Here is a 20,884-nt window from a genome sequence, read left to right as displayed (position 1 = left end):
AGATGTATTTGATGGTTGTATTGCAGTTATGTTTTTTTGAGTTTCAATATTGTTGATGGGTCCTGTTAGACTCCGTCTTGTCAGCTCGCGCAGTCAAATTCACCAAGTTGCAGAGGCTGGTTCTCCTTGCCAAATTTCAATATTAATTATCCCTGCAAGCAGACAAAGAAAAAGCCCTCATTCAAAATCAACAAATTTAATAAGAAAACAGAGTTTGTAATAATGTGTTGGAGTATAATTGGCAAGGAATATTGCAAAGAGGATTTCATCAGATGGTGGCGGTGCACTCATCATTGATTATGGACAAAATGGAATAATTTCAGACAGCTTACAGGCCATAAGGAAGCACAAATTTGTTCATATTTTAGTTGACCCAGGAAATGCAGATCTTAGTGCTTATGTTGATTTTGCTTATGTAAAACAAATCATGGAATAAATGGCTTCCATATTTTTCATAATAGTAGCATTTCCATGCACTATTATAGTGATTTCATTGGCAATATCGCATATTTACATACATTTCTTGAACTACACAGAGCCAACATATCAGCGATATATTGTTCGCATTATCTTCATGGTGCCGGTATATGTGACAATGTCATTCATGTCTCTGGTGATGGGTGACAAATCAATTTACTTTGATTCGATTCAGGAAATATATGAGGCATGGGTCATATATAATTTTCTTTCTCTATGTCTAGCATGGGTGGATGGTCCAGGTGCTGTAGTCACAAGCTTAAGTGGCCGAGTGTTGAAGCCATCATTGAATCTGATGACATGTTGTCTTCCTCCTATTTCTCTCGATTGGGCGTATACTCTCTGCAATTTGATACACAATATGTTGTCTCTGCATTATGGTCACAATGATATGTATGGAGGTCTCAACGCTGTTCTGCGATGGGTGTATTCTTTCTACAGATCTATGCTAGCAGCTATATTCATATATACATATAGAATAATGTCTATGGTCGGTGGTACTTATATGGTTGGCACAAGCACTCTCCCGACATCCCTATAGTCTCAGCGTCACTATTATATGACCTGTTTCAGCACTAGATGAGTCTCGGCTCTGTCATATAAACTGTATGTATGGCATGATCAATTGCAGAGCATCACAGATGTATGATAGCAGTATTGTATATATGGTTCAATTAGATATGTGTCCCAGTTCAGTTCTATGAATAGTAGCATTGGCATTCTATTCGTTGACATCACCATTACAATATATGTATGGCGCTATTGGCATCACAATTCAAGAATATTATTGTGAAAATCAATAATGACCAAATAATTCATGTCAACTTCACTCAGGAGAATCCAAAGCCGCTTATTGCCGGGAAGACATTAGAACTTACCTACTCAGTCCATTGGGTCAAGACCAACATAACCTTTGCCAGGCGTTTTGATGTCTACTTAGAATATCCTTCCTTTGGACATTAGATCCATTGGTTCTCCATCTTCAATTCATTTATGATGGTTATTTTTCTCACGGGTTTAGTCTCAATGATCCTGATGCGGACTCTGAGAAATGACTATGCAAAGTACGCTCGCGAAGAAGATGATTTGGAAAGCTTGGAGAGGGATGTTAGTGCAAAGTCAGGGTGGAAACTTGTTCATGGAGATGTTTTCCGAACACCACGAAACTTGGTCTTGCTGTCAGCATTAGTGGGCTCGGGTGCACAACTTGACATGCTTGTGCTTCTTGTTATCTTGTTGGCAATTGTTGGCATGCTATATATTGGGTGTGGGACAATTGTCACCACTTTCATTGTCTACTATGCCCTTACCTTATTTATATCTGGCTATGTGAGCAGAGGACTATATTCACGTAATGATGGCAAGCGCTGGATAAAGCCAATGGTTCTTACGGCATCTCTCTTCCCATTTATGTGCTTTGGCATTGGATTTGTACTGAACATCATTGCCATATTATATGGTTCTCTGGCTGCCATTCCTTTTGGCACTATGGTGGTTGTCCTTGTAATCTGGGAATTTATATCTTTCCCTCTAGCACTCCTTGGAACGGTTATTGGAAGAAATTGGATCGGGGCTCCAAATAATCCTTGTCGTGTGAAGACCATTCCTCGCCCAATTCCAGAAAAGAAGTGGTATCTGACACTAACAGTGGTGTCACTGATGGGTGGTCTGCTTCCCTTTGGGGGTATTTTCATTGAAATGTATTTTGTTTTCACCTCATTTTGGAAATACAAGGTATATTATGTTTACGAATTCATGTTGCTGGTGTTTTTGATTCTTGTTATCGCGACCATCTGTGTTACAATCGTTGGAACATACTTCTTGCTTAATGCTGAAAATTATCGCTGGCAATGGACATCATTCTTCTCAGCCGCATCAACGGCTGCTTATGTGTATCTTTATTCTATATACTATTACCACATGAATACAAAGATGTCAGGATTTTTCCAGACCAGTTTCAATTTTGGCTACACTCTAATGTTCCGCCTTGGTTTAGGCATCCTTTGTGGGGTTGTTGGTTACCTGGGCTCTACATTGTTTGTAAGAAGAATTTATCGGAACATCAAATGTGATTGAGGAGAAGTAGATTGGAAACAGAATGAAATATATTTATGCCAGAGCTATTGCAGGGATTGTTTAAGGCACCTGTTTCTTCCCAGGGAAAAAGGATTATAGTTCCATGATATTGAATCTACTGATCGAATTGCAGGTTAGGTACAAATCAGTTATGTCGTACAAACGTTGGAGGCAGTGATAGGGTAGCAACAGCTGGCTCATGAATATGGCCCAAGAGCTCTATTCAAACGGAGCCAAGATACCATATTTCTTGGATAGTATAACAGTGAACGACAGCAAGGTAAAAAGTCAAAGTTTAAATTGGAACGAAGATATACATCACAGCAGAAGACATAGGATTCGATTCCTATTTAAGACTTCAGTTAATGATTCAAAGGATCTGCGCTCTAGTTTATTGGCCATCAAAGGATTTTAAGGGGAACAATTTTGTTTTTTTAGAATAAAGAGATGATTCTATCTCTATTTATGTAACTTCAGGTGAAACAGCGCCCCTGTTTTTTGGGTCGATCTGTTTTCTCCTAGGACAGTCTTATTTAATGTATGAAAAATCATTTTGTAAAGAGTTAGAAAAATTCTGAGAGGTGTGTGTGGAGGAGAACATAGGGCTTTCTTGTACAGTTTTTGACAGAGAGTTTAATGAAAAATACAGCTCTGACCCCTGAGATTCCTGTGGTATGACATTTGACATATGTTTCTTCTCTGTCTCATATGTATCTTGTAATGTTTTTTCATTTCATTCCTAACTCATTTCTGTTGAATACTTTTAAGTGAGAAAGGCAGAATTCAATTTATTTGCTCTGTCTTGAGGAAGTATTCATAGTTAATGTTTTCTTCTGTTTGACAAGGATCCATCTTCTATGCCCTTGTCGACTTCTCAGCAGTCTTGCCATTCCGTTTATCTCAATTTAATTGTTAAATTTCTTGCCTACCTTGCCTCAGGAGATAATCTGTGCTTTTGATTATATTTCTCTGCTCAAGCTATTTCTTTGCCCCATGAAAACCCCATCAGCCATTAAAACTCCTTTTTCCTATCAATTTACTAGCCTAAGATCACTATTCCTTATTGGTCATCTCATCCCCTTTGAAGACTTTTTTGCCGAGATAGACCCGGAGAGAGCCCTCTCCTGTCCTCGTAGGGCTAGCTACGAGGCTGAGCTTGGTTTGATGTTGCCTTGAGTTTTGCCTTCTTCAGCCTGAGGCAAATTCGAGCATTAACATAGTGGCGACCATACTGGGGAAGATGGTTTGCTGTTGATGTGACATTCGACTTGTTGATTGTCTTGTCCCAGTACATGAAATCAAGATGCAGATCTGATGCTGATGGTGGACAGCAGTCAAACACCTATGAAGGCTGAAACATTCACCTGGCGACTCCAAACGCGATCCAGACATCCAATGCTCGCTCAACCATCTATGCAATGGTAGGGTATGTGGCAAACCTTGCACTTTGTGAAGCTGTAAAAGAGGTTAGAAATTGGTTAGCAGATATTGAAATTAATGATGAAGGATTTTTCATTGCTATGTTTCAATGTTTGAAATCTCCAAAGTTCCCTCTTGAAGCTAAAACTGGTTTCTGCGAGTTAGTTGTTGAAAAACTTGAGAAGGAGATTCATTTTTTAGATGAGCAGATCCAGTCATATAATTTCCAAGACCCTAAAAAGTTCTTGGAAATCCTTCCTCCTTTGAAATAAGAAATAATAGAATTGCCTACAGATGTTTGCATTGACAGTGTGCAGCTGGAGGTATGTATTGCGGAGTTGGGGCAGCCAACAGAGTTTGGCTTTCGCGATCCTATTGCGATATACATGGAAATGTTTTTCAGTTTGACTGACAAATCAAGCTGCCTTATACATAGCCAGATTCATTACGTGCATGAAGGGCTGCCAACAATTGCATCTTCATCCTGGTGGAAGCATTCTCAAGCGGCATCATTTTCAGGTTTACTTGAATGGTTGATCTGGCATTTCAGTATTACCTGATCTATTGTTTGTACAACAAAGTAGGGTAGATTTTGTAAATAAATAAGCAGCCAAAAGGCAGCATTTTGGTCCAGTTTCATTATAGCTTAGTTTGAAGTTTGCTGAGTCAGTTTTTCAGTCTTTTCAGTCAGTTTCAATTAATAAATAAGTCAAAATCTTGTGTGGTTGATCGAAATAATGACTCCATCGCCCAATGGACGGAGGCACTGTCTGCTCTCCCAAAGCTTTGCAGGTTCTTGGCACCTCCAAAAAGCGGCAGCTGCCATCCCCATTGGAGCCGATGTTAGACTCCGTCTTGTCAGCTCGCGCAGTCGAATTCACCAAGTTGCAGAGGCTGGTTCTCCTTGCCAAAGTTCAATATTAATTATCCCTGCAAGCAGGCAAAGAAAAAGCCCTCATTCAAAATCAGCAAATTTAATTAGAAAATAGATTTTGTAATAATGTGTTGGAGTATAATTGGAAAGGAATATTGCAAAGAGGATTTCATCAGATGGTGGCGGTGCACTCATCATTGATTATGGACAAAATGGAATAATTTCAGACAGCTTACAGGCCATAAGGAAGCACAAATTTGTTCATATTTTAGTTGACCCAGGAAATGCAGACCTTAGTGCTTATGTTGATTTTGCTTATGTAAAACAAATCATGGAATAAATGGCTTCCATATTTTTCATAATAGTAGCATTTCCATGCACTATTATAGCGATTTCATTGGCAATATTGCATATTTACAGACATTTCTTGAACTACACAGAGCCAACATATCAGCGATATATTGTTCGCATTATCTTCATGGTGCCGGTATATGCGACAATGTCATTCATGTCTCTGGTGATGGGCGATAAATCAATTTACTTTAATTCGATTCGGGAAATATATGAGGCATGGGTCATATATAATTTTCTTTCTCTATGTCTAGCATGGGTGGATGGTCCAGGTGCTGTAGTCACAAGCTTAAGTGGCCGAGTATTGAAGCCATCATGGAATCTGATGACATGTTGTCTTCCTCCTATTTCTCTCGATTGGGCGTATACTCTCTGCAATTTGATACACAATATGTTGTCTCTGCGTTATGGTCACAGTGATATGTATGGAGGTCTCAACGCTGTTCTGCGATGGGTGTATTGTTTCTACAGATCTATGCTAGCAGCTATATTCATATATACATATAGAATAATGTCTATGGTCAGCGGTACTTATATGGTTGGCACAAGCACTCTCCCGACATCCCTATAGTCTCAGCGTCACTATTATATCGACCTGTTTCAGCACTAGATGAGTCTCGGCTCTGTCATATAAACTGTATGTATGGCATGATCAATTGCAGAGCATCACAGATGTATGATAGCAGTATTGTATATATGGTTCAGTTAGATATGTGTCTCAGTTCAGTTCTATGAATAGCAGCATTGGCATTCTATTCGTTGACATCACCATTACAATATATGTATGGCACTATTGGCATCACAGTTCAAGAATATTATTGTGAAAATCAATAATGACCAAATAATTCATGTCAACTTCACTCACGAGAATCCAAAGCCGCTTATTGCCGGGAAGACATTAGAACTTACCTATTCAGTCCATTGGGTCGAGAACAACATAACCTTTGCCAGGCGTTTTGATGTCTACTTAGAATATCCTTTCTTTGGACATTAGATCCATTGGTTCTCCATCTTCAATTCATTTATGATGGTTATTTTTCTCACGGGTTTAGTCTGAATGATCCTGATGCGGACTCTGAGAAATGACTATGCAAAGTATGCTCGCGAAGAAGATGATTTGGAAAGCCTGGAGAGGGATGTTAGTGAAAAGTCAGGGTGGAAACTTGTTCATGGAGATGTTTTCCGAACACCACGAAACTTGGTCTTGCTGTCAGCATTAGTGGGCTCGGGTGCACAACTTGACATGCTTGTGCTTCTTGTTATCTTGCTGGCAATTGTTGGCATGCTATATATTGGGTGTGGGACAATTGTCACCACTTTCATTGTTTGTTATGCCCTTACCTTATTTATATCTGGCTATGTGAGCGGAGGACTGTATTCACGTAATGATGGCAAGCTCTGGATAAAGCCAATGGTTCTTACGACATGTCTCTTCCCATTTATGTGCTTTGGCATTGGATTTGTACTGAACATCATTGCCATATTCTATGGTTCTCTGGCTGCCATTCCTTTTGGCACTATGGTGGTTGTCCTTGTAATCTGGGCATTTATATCTTTCCCTCTAGCACTCCTTGGAACGGTTGTTGGAAGAAATTGGAGCGGGGCTCCAAATAATCCTTGTCGTGTGAAGACCATTTCTCGCCCAATTCCAGAAAAGAAGTGGTATCTGAAACTAACAGTGGTGTCACTGATGGGTGGTCTGCTTCCCTTTGGGGGTATTTTCATTGAAATGTATTTTGTTTTCACCTCATTTTGGAAATACAAGGTATATTGTGTTTACAGCTTCATGTTGTTGGTGTTTTTGATTCTTGTTATTGTGACCATCTGTGTTACAATCGTTGGAACATACTTCTTGCTTAATGCTGAAAATTATCGCTGGGAATGGACATCATTCTTCTCAGCCGCATCAATGGCTGCTTATGTGTATCTTTATTCTATATACTATTACCACATGAATACAAAGATGTCAGGATTTTTCCATACCAGTTTCAATTTTGGCTACACTCTAATGTTCCGCCTTGGTTTAGGCATCCTTTGTGGGGTTGTTGGTTACCTGGGCTCTACAATGTTTGTAAGAAGAATTTATCGGAACATCAAATGTGACTGAGGAGAAGTAGATTGGAAATAGAATGAAATATATTTATGCCAGAGCTATTGCAGGGATTGTTTAAGGCACCTGTTTCTTCCTAGGGAAAAAGGATTATAGTTCCATGATATTGAATCTGCTGATCGAATTGCAGGTTAGGTACAAATCAGTTATGTCGGACAAATGTTGGAGGCAGTGACAGGGTAGCAACAGCTGGCTCATGAATATGGCCCAATAGCTCTATTCAAACGGAGCCAAGATACCATATTTCTTGGATAGTATAACGGTGAACGGCAGCAAAGTAAAAAGTCAAAGTTTAAATTGGAACGAAGATATACATCACAGCAGAAGACATAGGATTCGATTCCTATTTAAGACTTCAGTTAATGATTCAAAGGGATCTGCGCTCCAGTTTATTGGCCATCAAAGGATTTTAAGGGGAACAATTTTTTTTTTTTTTAGAATAAAGAGATGATTCTATCTCTATTTATGTAACTTCAGGTGAAACAACGCCCCTGTTTTTTGGGTCGATCTGTTTTCTCCTAGGACAGTCTTATTGAATGTATGAAAAATCATTTTGTAAAGAGTTAGAAAAATTCTGAGAGGTGTGCGTGGAGGAGAACATAGGGCTTTCTTGTATAGTTTTTGATAGAGAGTTTAATGAAAAATATAGCTCTGACCCCTGAGATTCCTGTGGTATGACATTTGACATATGTTTCTTCTCTGTCTCATATGTATCTTGTAATGTTTTTTCATTTCATTCCTAACTCATTTCTGTTGAATACTTTTAAGTGAGAAAGGCAGAATTCAATTTATTTGCTCTGTCTTGAGGAAGTATTCATAGTTAATGTTTTCTTCTATTTGACAAGGATCCATCTTCTATGCCCTTGTCGACTTCTCAGTAGTCTTGCCATTCCATTTATCTCAATTTAATTGTTAAATTTCTTGCCTACCTTGCCTCAGGAGATAATCTGTGCTTTTGATTATATTTCTCTGTTCAAGCTGTTTCTTTGCCCCATGAAAACCCCATCAGCCATTAAAACTCCTTTTTCCTATCAATTTACTAGCCTAAGATCAGTATTCCTTATTGGTCATCTCAGCCCCTTTGAAGACTTTTCTGCCAAGATAGACCCGGAGAGAGCCCTCTCCTGTCCTCGTAGGGCTAGCTACGAGGCTGAGCTTGGTTTGATGTTGCCTTGAGTTTTGCCTTCTTCAGCCTGAGGCAAATTCGAGCATTAACATAGTCGCCAGTATGGTCGCCACTATGTTAACGCTCGAATTTTCCTCAGGCTGAAGAAGGCAAAACTCAAGGAAACATCAAACCAAGCTCAGCCTCGTAGCTAGCCCTACGAGGACACGAGAGGGCTCTCTCCGGGTCTATCTCGGCAGAAAAGTCTTCAAAGGGGCTGAGATGACCAATAAGGAATACTGATTTTAGGCTAGTAAATTGATAGGAAAAAGGAGTTTTAATGGCTGATGGTGTTTTCTGGGCTGCATGGGGCAAAGAAATAGCTTGAACAGAGAAATATAATCAAAAACACAGATTATCTCCTGAGGCAAGTTAGGCAAGAAATTTTAACATCAAATTGAGATTAAATGGAACGGTAAGACTGTTGAGGAGTTGACAAGGGCATAGAAGATGAATCCTTGTCAAACAGAAGAAAACATTAAATATGAACAAACTTAAAGGCAGAGCATACAAATTATGAATTCTACCTTAACACTTCATTTGTTCAATTGGAAACGATCATGAAATGAAATGAACACATAACAGGCTACATATGAAACAAAGGATGACACAAATGTTAAATTTCATACCACAGGAATCGCAGAAGCTAGAGCTATGTATTTTCATTAAAATCTCCGTCAAATAGCTGTACAATGAAACTCTCTGTTCTCCACCAGCTCTCAGAATTCTCTTCTCCCACCTCCCCTTTTACAAGTGATTTTTAATACATTAAATAAACTCTACTAGGGGAAAACAAATCGACCCAAAACAGGGGCACTGTTTCACCTGCAGTTACAAAAATAGAGTCATTTCTTTTTCCTAAAACAGAAGATCATTCCCCTTAAAATCCTCTGAGGGCTAACAAACTGGAGCGCAGATCCCATCGAATCAGGACTGAAGTCATTAGTAGGAGATCGGTTGCTATATTTGGATCCATTACTTCAGCGACAAGCTGTTCATTGCTTGTATTGATGAAATCAATTGGATGCAAAGCTATGCCATTGAAATTATCACTTATGTAACGACCAATAACTGCAAGGCACTCGGACGGATCCTTTGGATCCCATTCGGCACGAAAGCAGGTCAAGTGACGATTAAAATCATGACTATGGATGATCTCATGGCTTGGATAGCTCAAATCACCAAAGATGGAATCCCATACACGTATCCGATTATCTTGGCAGGTAGTCATGATTTTACTGCCAGGTTTTGGCGAAAACTAAGCAGAGTTCACAACACATGGGTGTTTCAACTCTCCCAGGAAGGCCCCAGCTTTTAATTGGCGAATATCCCAAAGACAAGCAAAATGATCATTGCCACAGCTGATCATAAGATCTAAATTTAATGGATTGAAATGAAGTCCCACAACTTTAGAACCCTTTTTGTGGATTAGAATGGGTTCCTCTGTTTTCTTATTTGAGCGAATGTCTATCTGGTAAAGAATCCCAAAGTTATCCGCATCCAGTAAAAGATCTTTCTCTGAATTGATATCCATGCCATATAGCATTCTCCATGTTGCCAGTCCATTCCATCCATCAGGATTGCATTGCTACCCAAATCATCTTCTTCGCGAGCATACTTTGCATAGTCATTTCTCAGAGTCTGCATCAGGATCATTGAGACTAAACCCGTGAGTAAAATAACCATCATAAATGAATTGAAGATGGAGAACCAATGGATCTGATGTTCAAAGAAAGGATATTCTAAGTAGATATCAGAACACCCAGAAAAGGTTATGTTGGTCTCGACCCAATGGACTGAATCCCAGCAATAAGCGGCTTTTGATTCTCCTGAGTGAGGTTGACATGAATTATTTGGTCATTATTGATTTTCACAATAATATTCTTGAACTGTGATGCCAATAGCGCCATACATATATTGTAATGGTGATGTCAACGAAAAGAATGCCAATGCTGCTATTCATAGAACTGAACTGAGACACATATCGAACTGAACCATATATACAATACTGCTATCATACATCTGTGATGCTCTGCAATTGATCATGCCATACATACTATATGACAGAGCCGAGACTCATCTAGTGCTGAAACAGGTCGATATAATAGTGACGCTGAAACTATAGGGATGTCGGGAGAGTGCTTGTGCCAACCATATAAGTACTGCTGATCATAGACATTATTCTATATGTATATATGAATATAGCTACTAGCATAGATCTGTAGAAACAATACACCCATCGTAGAACAGCGTTGAGACCTCCATACATATCACTGTGACCATAACGCAGAGACAACATATTGTGTATCAAATTGCAGAGAGTATACGCCCAATTGAGAGACTGCCTATCAACATCAGCCTTCACAAGTGCCATAGCAGCACCAAACTTGTCAATGACTAGTAACACAAGCTTGCAGGCATCCAAGAATGGCTGTAACCATAGTAATTTCTGGGACATTTTTTATTCCAGCAAAAATCAATTTATTTGAGTAGTTTCCAATGGCACCTTTATCAAAAATAAAGTCACAGATGCATCCATCCTTCCCTGTCGAACATATACAGATTTGGTTTCCATTTGATCTTGCAACTGAAATGCTAACCACACTTGAGATACCATGGGCTCCTTTAAATGAGCAAAATGTTTGAAACTTCTCTGGCATAATTGAGTTTTCAAGATCGAACAATCTCACTGGAAATTCAAAAGCAACGATATTGCCTCGTTGATCACCACAAACAAGTAGCTGATCCACAAGGCTCACATCAATACATACAATGCGTGCCAAGAATGCTGATGTGAAATCAGCAACTAAAGATGCCTGATACTCTTTTGATGGATCCCCTCCAACCATTGACTTCTCTAAATGTGTACTCCAACCTCCACAATTTTAATCCTCCTTTTGGATCTGTTGTAAAAACATGCCTATGCCCTAAGGACTTGCACCAGTAAATTCCAAGAAGTTTCCTCTCTCTTTCAGCAGACCAAGTAAAAGAGCATGGGTTTTCATGATTAAGATTACTAGATACAAGTTGCACAACAGTCACTCTTCCTTTGCCATCACCCATTGCAACCCAATCTTCTTGTAAGGCTGGGGAATCAGGGGACTCCATGACCAGTACATCCAAACAAACAATGGGCTCCTTGTCATTAATTTTGAGTATATTTGTCCACTTTTCTTCTCCAGGAACAATTAAGTTGATGCAATTTAGATATCCCAGGTTGGTGGCAATGAAAAGATAACTCTCTTGAGATAAATGCAAGCATCGCACATATTCACTCTTGCTGTCTATGAACTCACGATTTTTCAGAGATGATTTCCTTTGCAAACATCTAAGTAGCAGTGGGTGAAAGCTAATTGTCATTGGCTTGCATATTTGAACTGAGATTTTGACAGTCAGTTGCCAATTTGACTCTGACAGAGGACTTTGAGAAGACGAAGTCTAACATCGGCTCCAATGGGGATGGCAGCTGCCGCTTTTTGGAGGTGCCAAGAACTATAGAACTTTGGGAGAGCAGACAGTGCCTCCGTCCAATGGGCGATGGAGTCATCATTCCAACAAATCGACACAACTCTTGACTCAATTTTCAAACTGAAACTGAACTCAAACTGATTCGATCTCAAGACTGAAATGACTGAAAAACTAGCTTAACTAACTTCAAACTAAAGCTGCAATGAAACTGGAATAAGATGCTGCCCTTTGGCTGCTTATTTATTTACAAAATCTACCCTACTTTGCTGTAAAAACAATAGATCAGGTAATACTAAAATGCCAGATTAACCATTCAAGTAAACCTGAAAATGATGCCGCCTGAAAATGTTTCCATGAGGACACAGATGTAATTGCTGGCAGTCCTTCATACACGTAATGATCCTGGTCATGTAGAAAACAGCCTGATTTATCAATCAAACTGAAAAACATTTCCATGTATGTTGCCATAGGATCGCGAAAGCCAGACTCTGTCGGCTGCCCCAACTCTGCAATACATACCTCCAGCTGCACACTGTCAATGCAAACATCTGTAGGCAATTCTATTATTTCTTGTTTCGAAGGAGGAAGGATTTCCAAGAACTTTTTAGGGTCTTGGAAATCATATGATTCGATCTGCTCATCTAAACATTGAATCTCCTTCCCAACTCTTTCAACAACTAACTCACAAAATCTAGTTTTAGTTTCAAAAGGGATCTTTGGAGATTTCAACCAATGAAGCAAGGCACTGAAAAATTCTTCATTAATTTCAGAATCTGCTAACTAATTTCTAACCTCTTTTAGAGCTTCACAAAGTGCAGGGTTTGCCACATACCCTACCATTGCATGAATGGATCAGCAAGCACTGGAATGTCTGGATTGAGTTAGAGTCACCAGGTGAATGCTTCAGCTTGCATATGTGTCTGATTGCTGTCCACCATCAGCATCAGATCTGCAACTTGATTTCATGTACCAGAGCAAGACAATCTACAAGTCGAATGGCACATCAACAGCAAACCATCGTCCCCAGTATGGTCGCCACTATGTTAGCGCTCGAATCTGCCTCAGGCTGAGGAAGGCAAAACTCAAGGCAACATCATACCACGCTCAGCCTCGTAGCTAGCCTTACGAGGACAGGAGAGGGCTCTCTCCGGGTCATCTCAGCCCCTTTGAAAACTTTTCTGCCGAGATAGACCCAGAGAGAGCCCTCTCATGTCCTTGTAGGGCTAGCTACGAGGCTGAGCGTGGTATGATGTTGCCTTGAGTTTTGCCTTCCTTAGCCTGAGGCAGATTCAAGCGCTAACAGGTCCAATATGAAAATTGGATGAAACGTGGCCTTCAGATTGTTGTGTTGTGTTCTAGGAGTATCCAGTCTGAAGATTCATGAAACGTGGTCCCTGGTGGGAGAGTGGATTTTCCTGTAGGCTAGCACCTACGTACTAGTAAACATATTGGCTAGTACAAGAGCTAGGGGGTTGTAGCTCCCTTTGAGTAGTAGCTAGAGAACAAGAGAAGGTTGTAGCCTTCTGTAGGTAGGCGCTTGCATACCGGTATGAGTTTTCACTAGTATAAGATTGTAAGCATATTTTCTTATTATTAAAAGAAGGCAGAGACGACAACAACAGTTGGTTTTTACCCACATTGGGTTTTCACCTTATATCTTGGTGTTCATGTGTGTTGCTTATGTGTGATGCTTTATTCTTGTTTTACTGCACTGTTTAATAAATCTTTAATATACTAGTCTAAGCTCAATACATGATAAATTGTCTAAATCAAAATTTCTCTGCATATATGCTGGTTTCTTTAAGTACAGTTGCGTGTACATGCTAGTTCACTTCATTGAAGTAGCGTATATAAATTTGTTTGGGAAATAAAAGTATATATCTTATAATACTGATTCACCCCCCTCTCAGTATTATTTCCAACAAGAAGCACTAAGAACCGCAAAGCAGTGCCTTTACCTCAGGCATGGAGTCATATATTGCTTTGCTAATTTTAGTTCTATGGAAATTGTACAATGAACTCACTTCAGTATCTACCATGATAGGATGCTTTGTGCTTCAAAATTGGAAATAATGTTTGAGGTACTGCCCATTGACAGGAAGCTGTAAAGTTTCACCATCAAGATTCTCCAGGAAGAATGTATTGTTTTCCCTTGCTTCTATAATCTTGAATGGGCCATAACATAGAGGATCAAACCTCCCATGTCTTCCCTTATCTTCTCTTCTAGTATCCCACCTTAACACCAGGTCTCCAGTTTTAAAATCAATTTCTGTGGCTTTTCTGTCAAAAATGGCCTTCATTTTTTATTGATACATAATCAAATTATCTCTCACCTTATCTCTGCTCTCACTCAAATCCACTACCTTATGTGCTCTCACTCAACTCCACTACCTTATGTATCCTTCTTATCAAATCATTGGGTTCTTCTTTTACCTCGTGAATCATTGAAATCACAGGTTTCACAAGCTGACTAGGAAAAAGAGCTTGATTTACATACACTAACTCAAAAGGTGATTTACCTATAGACTTTTTTGTAGTCACTCAGACAGCCCAAAGAGCAAACATTATTTTCGAATCCTAGTCTTTCTGATTCTCTACAATAGTTTTCTTAAGAATTTTCATCAATGTTTTGTTAGTGGATTCAGCCAACCCATTTCCCTGAGGATGAAAATTTGTTGAATGAGATAAAATTACATTATACTTCTAACAAAAAGCAACAAACTTAATTGAACTGAAGACCTGATCATTGTGAGTTATGATTTTGACAGGGCACCCAAATCTGCTGAAAATGTTTTCTTCTAAAAATTTCATCACCACCTGGTCATTTTCCTTTTTAGTAGGTATAGCCTCTACCCACTTGGTGAAATAATCAGTAGTTGTAAGAATCCACTTGTGTTGTCCACTTGAAGGTGGGTTAATTTCTCCAACAAAGTCTAGCCCCCATTGTCTGAATGGTTCTTCTATGAAGACTGGGATTAATGGCAAGGGAGATAACCTCTTTTTCTCAGCAAAAAGCTGACACTTCTGACAGCTTCTGACAAACTTATATATATCACCAAACAAAGTGGGCCAATAAAAGCCTACCTGGAGGACTTTGTGTGTAGTAGCTTTCCAACTGTAATGTCCACCACATAACTTCTCATGATAATCTTTAATCATCTCTATAGATTCATCTTTTGTCAAACATAATAATAAAATTCGTACTAGATCCTTCCAATACAATCTACCCTCCACAATCACATATGGTTGTGCCCTAATCATTAATGCTCTATATCTTGTTCTATCCATTTTCTGGGGACAAGAGAGAAAACATAAATAATGAGCTATGTGCTTGTACCATTTTGAACATAAAAATTTATATCAGATCTTCATACCTAGGTTTGATTTTTCTTCACCTTCTTCAATTATTTCCTCATTTACAGGTGTTAGCAGGTTGATTCCCAATGCCTAAAAATTTGACTCTGTCAACATCTTTGCCAATCCCCTCCCTTTCACCAACTTTGTGGGCTTTATGTCCAAGTCATACTATTGGATCTTAGCTATCCATTTTCCTCTTTTTCCTTCCACATCACTCTGGACTAAGAAATCCTTTACTGCAGCATTTGGAACATAAGCAATGATCTATGACTACAACACATAACTCCTGAAGGCCTTTAGGGCTTTTACCAAAGTATATACCTATTTTTCAAGGATATTGTAGTTGAGTTCAGCATCTTTGAGAGTCTTGCTAAAGAAAGAAACTGGCTACTATTTTCCTTCATCATATTTCTGTAACAAAACAACAATTATTGAATTAAGTGATGAAAATGAAAAAAATTTAAAGGGCTTTTGATAATCAAGGCTAATTAAAATGGGAGCTGCTTGTAATGCTTCTTTGATCATGGAAAATGACTCTCTAGCTTCCTTGGTCCAATGTACTTCATTCTCTTTCTTCAACATATTGGTAATCTCTTTTACAATTTTAGCATAATTTGACACAAACCTCCTTTAAAAAATTAATTTTCCCAGAAATTTTTGTATGTCTTTCTTACTCCTGGGTAGGGGTATTTTTTGCACAGCTTGCACCCTTGCTGGATCTATCTTTACTCCATCTCTAGAAACAATGTCCCCGGTAATTTTCCTTTTTCTAGAGTAAAAATAGACTTCTTAGGATTCAAAGAAAGCCCAAATTTTCTACATTTCTCAAAAGTCTTTCTAAGATGGTCCAGATGCTCCTCATCTCACTTAGAAAAAATAATGATATCATCTAAGTATGTCACTACAAACTTATGACCCACAAATGTAATGTCCATGGCCCTCTGAAATGTTTCACTTGCATTCATCAACCCAAAAGGCAATCGAGCATACCGTTGATGCCTCTAAAATCCTTGCATCAACATCGGGGATAACTACCTAGTCCGGACCTTAGTGCAGCTACTTTTTCGTTTGGTGTGGTGGCTCTGATTGGGTATTTATGGGACTAGTTTCCCTTAAATGAATGGTTTAATGGATGGTTGGTAAATGATAGTTTGTATATGGCTAACTTGATCTCCGACTGCTCTCCAGGAAAACTCTCGAAAGAAAAAGCACTAGAAGATCAATGGAGACAGGAGCTGGCAAGTAGAGAAGAACAAATCAACAAGATGCAAAACTTGACATGGGATGAATTATGGTTTTTCCTAGTCAAGCCGCATAGCTAGTAGATGGCCATGAAATTCCTTTCCGACGTAGTCAATCTCATGGTTCCTGAACTCTCCGACGCTATGTACACAACCCAACTACATTCTAGGATGAGTCACCCTCTGGAAATTCAACGAATGCTCTCAATTTGTCAGTTGCAAGCGCAAGAGAACAAGTAGATACAATGGATTAGTTCAAAGGCTATCACATTGTTATTTTCATGAATCAAATCCTAGATTTTCATGTTTACAGTTTTAACAGCTCATAGCGATTTTTATTGACAGTTAGTTTTTATTTTGATTATTTAAACCCTTTCATGTCTTTTAAGAAAGGGTCCTCAATTTGTATAAGATTTGACTTAAGAAGTTGCACTTTTGTACTTCTAAGTATTTTTATCAATAGTGGATCAAGATTCTACATTTTTGTGAAAGAAGCTTTTTAAAGACCTGCACTTCTGTATTTCTTGGAAGTTTTCTCAAATAAGAAAGTGGAATCGGAGTGTTGTTTACATCAGAAGGATTCAAATGCATGCGGTATTCCTATCACTATTCTTGTCTTATTTCCTTATGTGAATAAACATTTCTTTTAAAAGTTTCTATTGATGATATATATGCATGCTTTTTCAAACAATTCTTTAGCATATCATTTCTGAAGGTTTTAGAATTGTTATCATTTGAATATATATGTTAGCGATATACATTACGATGAATGCGATATGCTTTTATTACTGCTTTGTTTAACTTTTTAAACGAAGTAATCATTATATGAATACATCTTTCTATTGATGAATAAGCCATCTATATGATTATTTGTCTGTTAGAAATAATCAAAAATCGCATTGTTTACAGAATACCCAGGTTATATAGTTATATTTGTATATTTTGAGTTATAAGTTGAAACATCTATTCATATCCATTATACAAAACAACCATCCATTAAACCATTCATTTAAGGGAAACTGGTCCCATAAATATCTAGTTGGAGCCACCACACCAAATGGAAAAGGAGTTGCACTAAGGTCCGGACTGGGTGGTTATCCCCGATGTTGATGCAAGGATTTTAGAGGCATCAACATTTTTGGTGCTAGAAGGAGGGCAAGAGCTGTGAATGGCGAGTAAATCCAAATCCATAGGCCATTCTAAGAGTAAAACCCCCTCACCATCTCCTCCAACTTCTCCTTCGCATTCTAAATCTCCTATCTTTAAGCGAGAAGTTGAAAAGGAAAACACAACACCCACTGCTGAAAACTTAAACACACTTGACAATTCTTCTCTTGAACCCCCTGAAGTTCAAACCTTGATTCATAAACTCCAAGGGTTTTCAATATCCCAAGAACAGTCTGAGTTATCCCAAGGTAGTGTGACTTCGCAATATATTCCATCCCAGCCTCTTACAAGATCCTAGAGTGAAAAGCTTGGTATTCCACCAACCGAATTTCCTCTGCCAAGTAGAAAAAGAGCTAGGAAGACACCTTTAGAGTCTGAGAGTGAGACTCTTTCTTCATCATCATCCATTCCATCTAAACCAGTGCAAGGTCATCCATCCACTCCCCAACTCAAGATCATAATCCATAAGGGTACAAGTACTCCATCATCCTCTACCCAATCACTTTCAACTGTCTCTTCACCCTCCTCTACTGTCAGTTTGACAATGGCACATAATCAACCTCAACCAAGGCCATGGAAAAATCCAGGAGTTGTCACTATGCCTGCACCCTTGAGTCAATTACCAGCTCATCCTGAAAAATGGTTACCAAAATTTAATCCAGACATTGGCATATTAGCAGAAGAACATATAAACAATTTTATGTTGTCCATAAACTTGAATGGGGTAACAGAAGAAGATGTTGTTGTTAGGATTTTTCCATATACTCTACAAGGGGCAGCTGGATCGTGGTATTTTTCATTACCACCAGGATCCATCAATAGCTGGGATGCTTTTCAGGAACAATTTTTAACCAAGTTTGGAGATGATAGGTCTACAATGACTTTGATTAATGACCTCTCCAATTTGAAATCTGAATCAAAGGAACCCATCAAAGACTTCAACTCTTGATTTAATAAACTGCTGAATAAAATTCTTACAACATCAAAGCCTAGTGAAGAAGTCCAAAGTGAATGGTATATCTGTACTTTACCTTCAAACATAGCCATTTTCGTTGATAGGACTACCAAGCCTACATTAGCAGAAAATATGAAGGAAGCAATCATTATTGAAAATCGTATCATTGCTTCAGAAAAGAAAAATGTCCTTGAAGAAAGAAAATAAAAAAAGGTTACTTTTAAAGATGATTCAAAGAAGAAAGCGGTTAGTGACCCATATGACATGGAAGGTTTACAAAAGGTTCTGAAAACTATGTCTAATGAAATGGTGGAAATAAAAAAACAAGTGGCCGAAACTTCTACAAAAAACCATTTAGAAACTTTAGAAGAAATCAGTCAAATGAATCAAAACCACCTAATGTCATATCTAATGTTGAATCAGAGGAAGAAGAGAAAATAGTGGAATGCCATGGGATGTGGGACTTTATATTGCCCAACTTTGACAACAAAAGTGAACAGGAAGCTCTCCCAGTAAATACCGGAAGTAAAATTGTTGCAAAGCCTGTTCAAACAAATCCAAAGAAGAAAAATGCAAGCCCTATTTCCAAATACAAGGCTCCCATGAAGAAAACTCCAGTTGTGCCTACCCAAAATCAGCCATCATCTTCCAATCCACCCTCATCATCTAAGACATTAGTAGTCTCTAACTCTATGGATTACAACATTGTAGAAGACATGAAGAAGACTAGAGCAAATATTTCTTTATTTGAGCTTAGCAAGCTCAAACATCAACAGAAATTGTTTCTCAAAGAGTTAAATGCAGTGCCTTCTTCTCCTCTTCCAAAAGTTGTATTATCCAAGGAAGATAAAGGACTAGGTAAGCCACCATTAGATAAGGTAGATGCCACTGATGCTGTTTTGATCGGAGATAGATCCAATTCTCATACTTCTCCTTTTCTCTTGACCTATGAGATCTACAATAGAAATCTACATAACTGCCTAATAGATTCACGGGCCTCATCAAACATAATGCCAGCCTCAGTTTGCTCAAAATTAAACATTGAGCCCCAGATATCTACAGTCCATATTGTTTAGTTAGGTCGGAAGAAGGTTCAAGTTTTAGGAGAGATTAATTCAGTCACCATTAGGTTATCAGCTGATCCCAGAGTAGTTTAGAGAATTGATATATTGATTGCTGACATCCCTGAGTTTTATGGTTTAATTCTAAGCAGGGATTGGTCTGAGAAACTCCATGGTTACATTTCTACTAATTGGTATCACATGTGGCTTCCCTATAAAGGGAAACCAAATCAAATCAAAATCAATCGGGAGAAGCACATGACCCATACTGTAACGGAGTTTAAGCAGGAAAAATAACCTATAGCTTTCAATAACAACATTCTAGGAAATTACTCAGCTGAATCATTCTTTGGTAATTTTAACACTCAATCATGACTTTTTCCTGTTAACAGTATCACAACACAAATTGAAAACTTCTCTCATACTGATACCTCAAGATGCGTTAGTATTGCTAATGAACTTGTAAATAAATATGTAGATAAACCTTTATTTTTCATCTTTATATTTTGATGGATCAAAATCTAATGATGGTGCAGGAGCAGGGTGTATTTTAGTTAGTCCAGAGGGGGAAGAAACTATTCTATCATGCAGGCTATAGTTTGAGTGTGCTAATAACACTGCAGAATATGAGGCATTGATCCTAGGGATCTATAAAGCAATAGGCCTGAATATTCAATATCTGAAAGTGTTTGATGATTCCCAGATTGTTATAAATAAGTAAGGAACACTATTCATTGTCTCTTAGGTCATCTCAAACATTATCAGTCCCTTTTTCAAGATCTCATAACTCATTTTCTAGCATTTAACATTTTTCCAATTCCTAGATCTCAGAATGCAATAGCTGATTTATTGGCTAATGTTGCTTCTAAACTACTCCTATCCGAGGATTATAGTCCAGATAGGTTTTCAATTGAATTAATTTTTTGACCATTTGTTCCAAAAAATGTCACGAATTGGCAGGTATTTAATCATGATGAAGACATTTTAAATTTCTTAACTTCTGAAAAATATTATGATGACCAAATTATTGATGAAAATGATCACGATCTTCAAATAAAACAAAAACCAAATGAGAATTCTATCCCTAAATCAGTGGTCAAGCTTGAAGATCTCTATGATATCAAGGATAGGTTCAAAAATGTCACTAATTCAAAACTTCAAAG

General features: G+C 38.3%; 3 pseudogenes; all 3 read left to right on the top strand.

Annotated features, from left to right (window-relative positions):
• Positions 1-2,267: 2,267 nt before the first annotated feature.
• On the top strand, positions 2,268-2,652 carry LOC149165362 (transmembrane 9 superfamily member 1 pseudogene; annotated as a pseudogene).
• Positions 2,653-6,263: 3,611 nt separating this feature from the next.
• Positions 6,264-7,002, top strand: LOC149165361 (transmembrane 9 superfamily member 1 pseudogene; annotated as a pseudogene).
• A 143-nt stretch (positions 7,003-7,145) lies between these two features.
• On the top strand, positions 7,146-7,304 carry LOC149165360 (transmembrane 9 superfamily member 1 pseudogene; annotated as a pseudogene).
• Positions 7,305-20,884: the final 13,580 nt, after the last annotated feature.

The sequence above is a fragment of the Pinus tabuliformis genome, chromosome 5_1, assembly GCF_031772625.1.
Source record: "Pinus tabuliformis cultivar Carrire ecotype Pingquan chromosome 5_1, CPIR1, whole genome shotgun sequence".
NCBI classification, from domain to species: Eukaryota; Viridiplantae; Streptophyta; class Pinopsida; order Pinales; family Pinaceae; genus Pinus; species Pinus tabuliformis.
The sequence above is the reverse complement of the archived record's forward strand: the minus strand, read 5'-3'. Positions and strand labels throughout refer to the sequence as shown.